The sequence below is a fragment of the Dermacentor variabilis genome, chromosome 1 (genome assembly GCF_050947875.1).
Source record: "Dermacentor variabilis isolate Ectoservices chromosome 1, ASM5094787v1, whole genome shotgun sequence".
In the NCBI taxonomy this organism is placed as follows: Eukaryota; Metazoa; Arthropoda; class Arachnida; order Ixodida; family Ixodidae; genus Dermacentor; species Dermacentor variabilis.
The window spans coordinates 248,482,768-248,493,347 of NC_134568.1; positions in this window are offsets into that span (position 1 = coordinate 248,482,768).

Below are 10,580 nucleotides of genomic sequence, written 5' to 3' on the forward strand. Positions count from 1 at the left end.
TGCGCGCCCTTATACATGGGCAATGGGCGTTCTCTCACACCCCTGTCAGGTGCACTGCCATGTTTCCAGATAAATACAAAGAAAACGACACTTCGTAGAAACTTACATACAGCTTAGGTTGAAAGGAAGAGAAATATATGGCAGATGAAAGTCAATTATTGTTCGCCATCGAAAGTTTGCAATCGACACAGCCTCAGTGGCACTGAATATGGCTTTAGCTTGTCAATACATAGGCGGGTGGTCGCTCGATTTGAACGCCTCGTGAACTGGCACTTACACACATAAAGAAATGATCAACAAACCTGTGCGGTTGCAGCCGTATCCGTGGGGCTCCTTTCTCTTCAGAAGTTAACAATGAAGAAATTACGTGGACAAAGGCACAATAAGAATGCAAACTACTCCGACACCACAGCGCAAGGCATATATCGCATCGTGGCATGGATGTCACAAGAATTGTATGCAGATTGAGTAACAAGAGGGAATGGTTAAAGTAGACTCGTGCAGTAGACGACCAAATTTGCAATTCGTTCAAGGAACAAGGTGTGAAATGACTTGTGACACAGATTAACACCAGAAACAGTTACGGTGTCCTTACGTGCCTATACTCGCGGACAACTTTCTGTGGCTATGAAGGGAAAGCTACGGACGCGTGGCTGCTGCACATGTGTTAGCGCGTTAAGTAGTCCGGTAGCGTTTCAATGTGCTTTCGGTTGCTCGGAACAGACGCTGAATGGACGCAGCTTCCACGTGCGACGGTTTCGTGTTTCCCGAGACGCGGAAGGGAAAAGCTGCAAAATAAGTAAACCTTTGCACCCAATGGTGTGTTCTGCCTCATTTAACTGTTGCTAATAAGGTGTTTATGTTTCGTTTTCCCTGCCTAAAGTAACGTGGATTAAAACGCGGGACTCTTTTCAGAAGCGTTCTCACTTGTGCGCGCTTTGCCTCCGTAGCTTTCCCTTCACAGCCACCGAAAGTTGTCCATGAGTGTAGCAATTCGCTCACGTGGCTTTCTGTCCGCAGTTTTAATCGGCGATACGTTTCATCGTGTGAACCCACCTTTACCTGTAGCCGTTTCCATCGGTCAAATATCCCTACATTTCTTTTGTATATTTTCAGTGAAGCCGACATCATTCACTAAAGTCGTGAAGGAAGCAACACGACATTCCAAATGTCGATAGATAAGCCCACGCTTCATTTCGCGTCTGAGTGCTAGGTGCCCAGCTTTGCCCAGGGTCAAGCTTTGGAATGCTCCAGCTTCCGCGTTCGAACGCGACCATGCCTTGTTATGCGGGACATGCGCAGTTGGAAGTTTGCAGATCTAGGGAACTCATGCCTCGCGATAAGTGAACGGTAGTGTCACCGAGAAAGTGAATCGTGTCCTTCCAGGTTTACCGCATCCTCTCACTCGGCTGTGTGTTCTGGTGCTACTGTCACTGTGGAATGTTTCCGCACAGGGTACCTATAGGGAAGGGCTGACAATTCGGCCCGGTCGGCCGTCGTCTCTGATAACACGCCCGATTTTTCAATCAGTACGTGAAGTTGCGAGGTTACAATGACTCTGTTTCGCCTACACCGTTATGCAGCTCTCACAAGTCTACTGGCGGGCGCACAAGGATTCCAAAGTGCAAGTAAGTGTAAAGCCGAATTTCGAAGGCTTTTTCTTTTTAATTTCACTCACGGAGAGACGTCGGTGCATGTGTGCGGCACGCTCTTGGGAGTGCGCCGCGTGCGCGTAGAAAACGTCCAACGTCCTAGTGGCTAAGGGCCGATTTAGGCTCGAGCCGCCCATCGCCGCAAGTCGCACCGCACGCGTGCGGTCGCGCGAAAGATTGCACATATCAAAACACGTGTGCACAAATTTCGGTTAACAATGTGTAAGGTACACACTGTGCACACGGTGTAAATGGTAATTTGTGCACAAGTACTGGATATGTGCAACTTTTCGCGCGACCGCAAGGCTTGCGGCGATGGGTGGCTCGAGCGTAAATCGGCCCTAAGTGCTCATGTCCGTTCTTGCGCATGTAGTGTGCGTGTGCGGGCACACATATAACCTGCGTATGTCATTTGGAGTAGCACGCTAGGCCCAATGGCCGGGCAAACATCTCCAACGCCCATTAGAAAGTGTGGCTCTCTTGTTCTCATGTCCATGATTCTCCCCGCCAACAGCGCCAGAAATGGACGGATGGATGGATGGATGGATAGATGGATATATATATATATATATATATATATATATATATATATATATATAAACGAGAAGAAAGGGGGTTAACCGAGGGGCCCGATTTTTATTCGTCATATCATAAGAAGCCAACAAACACTGTCACCAAGGACAACATAAGGGAAATTACTTGTGCTTCATAAATGAAATAATGAAACGATACATTAACGTAAAGTGGACGGAAAAAACAAGTCGTTTTTTCCATCCACTTTAATTTCCATTAATTTATCGTTTCATTATTTCATTTATTAAGCACAAGTAATTTCCCCTATGTTGTCCTTGGTGTCAGTGTTTGTTGGCTTCTTATGATATGACTATATATATATATATATATATATATATATATATATATATATATAGATAGATAGATAGATAGATAGATAGATAGATAGCGTTTTTTATTCGTGAGTGAGTGAGTGAAGTAACTTTATTTTGGTCCAGAGAAGACGCAGGGAAGACCCCGCGCCACCCGGCTAGTCCCACGTAGGGACCGCCAAGCCCAGCTTGACGGCCCGATCGCGGGCACTCTTTCGTGCCCCGAAGGATACATTCTATCAACCTTCTCCAGCAGTCCCCTAGTCTCCATTTAGTTATATCTACCTCATGAGCATTAATATCTTAGTGGCGGCATCTAAAAGCCTCAATGCATATTAGAGGGTTGCGTCAGCTGATTAAAGCTATGGGGATAGCTTGGTTATCGAATGGAAATGTCCTTGTCCTGCAGTAGACATGAAATAGCGTGATGATGATAATGATGCTTCTTGGGTATCTGCCTTCCTCGTCCACTTGATATTGAAAGGCATCGCACCCTATTAAAGCGAATAGATTTATTTGGCTCTTTCGCCAATTTTCATAGGAGTCCGCACGTGGTCGGTGGTGGTCAGACTTGTCACAGCCGAAAGGTTCGCCCAACCGAGTTGTGTGGCGCCTTCGTCGCCAAACGGCAACTCTTTTACGCGAACGTGCGCCCTCTTATTTCCGGCACATGTCGTAATGAAAGAAACTTCATTTCATGAAAGAGCTACTAAAGTAGCGTGACGCAGTGCTCAAAGACCAGCATGAGCATAAACCATGAATCATATTTCCATCTTATTAGCAGCATAGGTACTCACAAAGCATTTCTCAAGACACTTCGGTTTTCGGAAGTCATAACTGTGAGCGAAATAATAAATAATAAGGTTATAATGCGCTAGGTCTGACGCCACAACATCGTCGCGCCAACATGCAGAGAAGGTAATCTAAAAGGCGTTGCCTTAATGGGCTCTGTAGCATCCGTTAACAAGGAGATGTCAAGTGTCAGTCGCTTTTCGTTTATTAGGCACACAACAGGAAATTTGCATCCGGTTACTCTGAGGGCTTGCTCGATGCTAGAGGTTCGGGGTCTTCAGGAGGAGCAGTTTCACTTTTCCTGTCCAGGGAGCCAGCCCAGGGAGCATCTCCGTGCTGTCACAAGGTTTCGGACCCGACGGCATTATGTCAACCGCTGGTTCTTCTTTTTTCGTTTGCCTTGTAGTGTTCCCGAAGAAATCCTATTTCAGAATGTTCGCTAAGTGCACCCTAGTTTTCGAAAAGCTCCAGTTAAGACCATGTTACACGGGGACACTGAATTGGATTTTCTGCGAACGCGGCGCTTAGCAAGGGTGCTTCTTGGCATTAGGGCTTTGCAGGCTACATACAGGCGGTGAGGTAAAGAGCTTTGCTCCGGACTTTAACGAGCATGTTCTTGCTTCCCTTCGCGTCGGCGAGAGGCCAGAGGGGCCCATTCAACGGCTCTAGTTTGCGGGACGCGCATGCGCGTGTCCCTCTTGATGTAATTTTAGCTTCCGTCGTTTCGCCATCAGGTCTGAAAGTTGATGGGGACACTGCACTTACATTACGGGAAGAGAAACGGCGCGCCACGCACGCGACGTTGACCCTGGGTCGGGCATGTCATATTATTCGCTATATCGACGCATTTATACTAATGCGTGCGTGCAGGCAGGCGTGGTTGCCCAAGCTGTGCGCAAACATTTGTTCCGAATCGAGCGATTTCTGGGTGTCTCAATCAATGGACAACGTTGTCGACAACGGGAGATTTACCATGAGAAGTGAAGTGCGACGGTGAACTGCAAAATGACACGAGCGGGCTGCTATCAAATGATTTAGAGTTATCGAGAAACATGCCACAATATTGCACAGACGGAAATCAAGTGTGGCTCTTTCTCGACGAATCTCCGGCATGGCGCCGGCGCGTTTGTTTCATGGTATATACGCGATAAGTGCGCTGTTGTCTCGACTGCAGATTTCTCGTAGCGCACATTTAGGCAATAACACTGTGGCTGTCGCGCGGCGTGGAGTCGATGCGCCGGCTCAGCCTCGCGTTAAGCCGAATGCGCGTCGGAAATGCACTCCGTGTGGTTCTGCAAAAGGCGAGACGCACGGCATGCACGACGCTGCGTCCGGTACGACATGCGACGCGGTTGAAAAATGGCTTCTCCAGTTGCTGGAACTATACCTGATGGAAGCTGCTGAGAACTTGTTGTATGACCCGCTTGTTGGTGTGGTAAACCCTACGGCGGATCGGCTGCTAAAATAAAAAGAAATGAAAAAAATCTGTAGGCTTTATCTGTAGGAACCAAGATCTGATTACAAGGCACAGCGTAGCGGCAGACTCGGCATTTTGAACACCTGGTTTTCTTTAACGTCCATTCACTGAGCAATACACGAGCGTTTTTGCCCTCCACCCCAATGTGAATGCGGCGCTAAATTCTATCGTGTGTTTCTTGCTTGAGTGGCTAACGTTTGGATGCCTCTCGTCTGTCAGCTCGTGGCCAGTTGCTCAAGTCAGCGGCAAAATTCGTGAATAATGTCGTCAGTTATCTCCGTAGAAACGTATTTTATCACGCTGCAATATTCTGTGTGCCTGATGAATCCGTTTATTCCTTGTTGCTGTGGTTGCTTCTGAGGCACGCGCACCTTTGTAAGCCCTAGCTCACTTTTTCAGGGTAAGCACCCAAGTCGAAGTTTCGGCGTTTGTAGGTAATGGCAAACAAATAATTTTACCAGTTTCGATGTTTGTTAATAATCCGGCCCGTCTGGCCTTTTCTTGCCGCTCGCTTTAATAACCGGCTTTCTTTATTCGGGCACAAATGAAGCTGTAAGTACTGCCTATCGCAAGGATAATCTCTGCCTTTTAGAAAAAAAAAACGCTTGCTGCTATAAACTCGAATGAATCAGTGAGAGAGAGAGAGAGAGAGAGAGAGAGAGAGAGAGAGAGAGAGAGAGAGAGAGAGCAAAGAAAGGAAAAGTGGGAAGCACAACCAGATGAACGCCCTGTTTCCTACCCCTTTCCCTTACACTGGGGGTAAGGGAAAGGGGAATAGAAAGAGCAAAAGAAGAAGACAGTGAGCAGTGAATGAGGCTATTGCAGTTACGCGATGAGAACGTGATCGTTAAAAGAAGAAATATTTCAATAAAAAAATGAAAAGAAGGATCGTCGGGCTATTGTATTGTGTAAAAGCTATTTATCTATGCAGAGCGTTTGAGTTTCGGCCTTTTCACAAAAAGCCTCACTACTTGTTAGGTGTCTTACGGCTGCCAATAGCACTATTGCCATACGTACATATGCTCCCTGCTGAAAGCGCTGTAACTTTAATTATGTATGTATGTATGTATGTATGTATGTATGTATGTATGTATGTATGTATGTATGTATGTATGTATGTATGTATGTATGTATGTATGTATGTATGTATGTATGTATGTATGTATGTATGTATGTATGTATGTATGTATGTATGTATGTATGTATGTATGTATGTATGTATGTATGTATGTATGTATGTATGTATGTATGTATGTATGTATGTATGTATGTATGTATGTATGTATGTATGTATGTATGTATGTATGTATGTATGTATGTATGTATGTATGTATGTATGTATGTATGTATGTATGTATGTATGTATGTATGTATGTATGTATGTATGTATGTATGTCGCGGGCACTAGGTCGATGCAGTAAGGGCAGTAAAGGAAAAAAACCAATTTGGCTGGTACTGCAAGACAAATAAATCGCTTAAACATCTAAAGAAGTAATAACTCCTGACTTCCAGGGATTCGATCTTACTATATTTCAAGAAACAAGCACAATTTTAGCTAGCTGGAGACAATGGAAATGCGGCAGTACGATGTTGGTTTTGCTATCCCCCCCCTTCCATGGTGCCAAAGTTCACACAAGAAGTCTAAGATGATGGAGCTGGCGGAGAAGAGATGCCACTAAAAGGTAGAGACCGACATTAGAAATAGATTGTTCTCAAATTTCGTACAGGTGGGCCAATATCGTGACCTCTATCGTGACGAGTTCAACGGAATACTTATCTGATATAAACGTCACCCCTCTCCCTTGAATCCTATGAAAATAAGACGTAATGTTACATTCAGTGTGCCTGCCCAACATTACGCATATAGTATAGGTTACGTATACCAGTTTAGGATCCGTTGACTGAATAATCTGCGAAACACTTAGCCTTAGTGGAAAAAATTTTATTCTTTTTCTTTAGCGCTTGGTTCGAAATATACATCTTCCGGAAAATGTATGTGTAATTATTGTTGATGTACATTTTCCGACAAAAGTGCTGGTCAACGTTACACCAAAGTATTTAAAGCTAGGCATGACATGGAATGCCTACAGTATACTGAATAATAAGAGGTGTATTTTGTCTTGTTATTCGAAGAACTATATATGTATACATTGGTTTCGGTATTTAAGAAACATTCCTCGTTCGTCATACCATTTCCGAACGTCCATGAGCATAGTGTTGACATCATTTGGACATTCAATGCAAGTTTCTTTCCTGAACCAAACATATCTGCAACACTCGCAATTCTTTACAAAGAGGCTATTGTTAATAATATTACTAATGCACAAGCTGAAAATGTAAGATCCGAATTGACCGCATTTTTGGAACTCAGATGTAATCAGCAGATAGTCAAAGTACTGATTACGCACTTCTACATTTTTTCTCCTTCCACAAAGCTAATCATTATCAAAGAAGCAACGCTATCAACCATATCCAGTTGTTCAGGTGTTAGAAGAAGTGTATCATGTCGAACTTGTGAAAAGTTTTTCTGGAACGAATAAAACTTGCATTAATTTGACAATTTTTGTCTATGTATAAAACAAATGAATATTGAGGGTTACAAAATGCGCTTGAGAATCCTTGTGTAAACCCTTATAAAAGAAGTTTTGAATTATTTTACAATAACCATTTATTACAATGCGCTACAATGTTTTCAGTGCGCTTGACTATAGGTTAAACCATCGTGTTCGAAGTTTTAAAAAATTATACTCTGGGGCTTTACGTTCCAAAACACCGATATGACTAGGAGGCATGGCGTGGTGGGCGACTCCGGAATAATTTGAACCACCTTGGATTTTTTTAACGCCCACCCTATACACGGTACAAGGCATGACCTCAGAGTACGGCCTATCTTCAACTGCACAGGGAGACGAAGGTTCGGGTCATTGGAAAGTGGTAAACAGACAATCGGCATACGAGCTCTGGAGCAGCTTGCCGATAACACAGAACATGGAGCCTAAGCTTACCCGCGCGATAAATTTCACATTACCTGCCGTCCACAGTTTTGAAGTTTTGCCACGCAGGAGCTGTTGAGGGGGGAAAAGCATAACTAATAGCCTTGTTTTGCAGAGGGAATGTACCTGTAACCCAGATGGCAAGCTGAAAGCTGCTCTTCAGTTTGCTTTCTCGCACACAAACTCGAAGTACTTGAACAGATGCGAGTACAATTGTGAATTGTTACGCTACGCCTTAAGGAGCGCTGACATTTTAGAAGTTGTATAGAAACATTACCGCAACGCCTCTCGCAAGTAAAAGCATGACAGCAAGTTTGAACGTACGAAAACTCTTATAAGGTATTTTTAATCGAACGCTAAAGCTGGTCGCGAAGATGCCAGCCCGGCATCGTCGTCATTATCTTGACGTCATTAGATCGAGCAACATTTGTTCGAGTCGTGTAACAGTGTGACTAGGTATGATGACGTTGCGCATTTAGAAAAGCAAAAAGAAAGAAAAAAAAATCCCCGGGTGCTGCACACGTGTCGTTAAGTGTGGCTGCACTCGTGTGCGGCAGCCGCGGCGATCGCGAAAGCGGAGCAAGCCGTTGCATTATGACGTCATGAGGCCTTCACCTCTTGGGTACCAAGAGCAGCTGTTTTGTAAGAGCAACGGTTATAATAAATAAATAAATAAATAAATAAATAAATAAATAAATAAATAATGAGCGCTTTGACGCTTGCCAGTATTCTAGCACTTAAAAGGTTCAGATTATTATTGAACGCAGAAAAATGACAATTGAAAATATCGTCTCAGTACTCCTTTAATCTAAATGCCACGGCCTTAAGTGTTCCAACGCCAATATGCCTAAAGCATATGGGTTGACTCGCGAGCTTCTTAATTATTCGCAACAAATAATGGGAAATAAATTAAGTTGTCTTTCTTAAGCTATACAGTTATGTGCGAAGTGATGAGCATATCCATCATATTTCTAAATCTTAAAAGCAGCAGCATAAGCACCTTGCAGAATGCCCCAGGTGGCAGAGGATCTCCTGGTTAGCTTATGTCACTCACGCGTTCTCATACTAGGTTCACGCAATGTTTGTAATCAGCAAGGCGCAAGTTCGGGGAGTAGTAGGCGTTCCGTGAACTTACTTTGCGCTAAACAAGACGAGAGATGCAAAAGTTGCAAGTAGTTTATAGTTAGCGCTCGAATATTACGTGTCGTTATTCGTTATTTTTTCCTTCCTTGTGCCCTTGTCTTCTATCGCTTCAGAGAAATTCACAAAAAACAATAAAAGAAAGAAAAAGACGCGCCTGCCAATGTTTTGCTCATTCAACACGCATATATATATATATATATATATATATATATATATATATATATATATATATATATATACGCACACGAGAAGAAAGGGGGTTAACCAATATTAATCATATCATAAGAAGCCAACAGGCGATAACACCAAGGACAACATAGGGGAAATTACTTGTACGTGCTACTCGAATTAAAAACTAAATAAATTTATAGAAATGAAAGCGGATGAAAAAACAACTTGGAGCAGGTGGGAAACGATCCCACGTCTTCGCATTACGCGTGCATTAAACGTGGGATCGTTCCCACCTGCGGCAAGTTGTTTTTTGATCCACTTCCATTTCCATTACTTTATCATTTCTTTAATTCAATTAGTAAGTGCAAGTAATTTCCCCTAGTTGCCATCAGGTTGTTTTCATATCGCAGTGGGACAAAAACTGCTGCCATTAGACTACTTCTGTACTTACTTCTTAACAGTGCACATGTAAATGTGACAGCCTTTTTCATGACAGTTCATCCACTATAAAGACTGAAAATTATGTTTCACATTCATACTTGTAAAGTATGAATGCGAACGTATGAATGAATGAACGAAGTGTGAATGTGTAAAGTAGCGTATACGCTCCAATTGGGGAACTTGGAAGCACTGTGCTCCCAGTTACTCCATCTTGCACTTGATTGTAACCAAGGCTCAAATGGATGAGCAAAGAAGGCACAGAAAGACCTTACAGAACACAGCGTTTGGATGTGCCTTTGTTCTTCTTTTGACGCTTTGGTCAGAAGCGTTAGCCAGGCAACACAACTGCAGTCTTGCAGCTTCTCCTCCAAATTCTAAATTTCGTAGAGATAGAAACTCTGTCGTGAATATTGTATTCTATTGTAAATAACCCCGTTATATAGGTACGTTGTCGGTGATACCACGTGCGTGAACGCCGAGAACTGATTTCTAACTGCAGTGCGGCAAGATAGTTCTCGTGCAGGAATAACACTTAGTCATGTCGCTAAACAGCCGAATATGGTGGACGGGCATAATAAGTATCGGCTGACGCATTGAGCCTAAGCATGAGGACTTGATTTCACCAAGGTTTCGCTCGGATGAAATGTTTGCCTTGGACCGACGCTTTTGCGTTCGTTCCGTATCTTATACTACGGTTGACGGGGTCCCGTTATTACGAACCGTTCTTGGTCACGAACTGCTTTGTGAACTCCATCAGGGGCGTTATTTTGTAACTATTATCTTCTTTTTTTTAAACTCTTTTTGTCGTTTGCAGTTGGCTCACAAGAAACCGCGCGCCCGCCATCGCCGGGATCCGTCACTGTATAGCTTCAACGGAAGATGGTTAACCGAATCGGATGAAAGGAATCCTTACAAAATACAGCCCCAGGACAGTTTTCAGGTGTAGTTATGCTCTCGGCTAATGTTTTTCTAAAATTATTATGCGCACATAAGTTCAGTTCGCACATGCATTTGGACAATAGGGCGA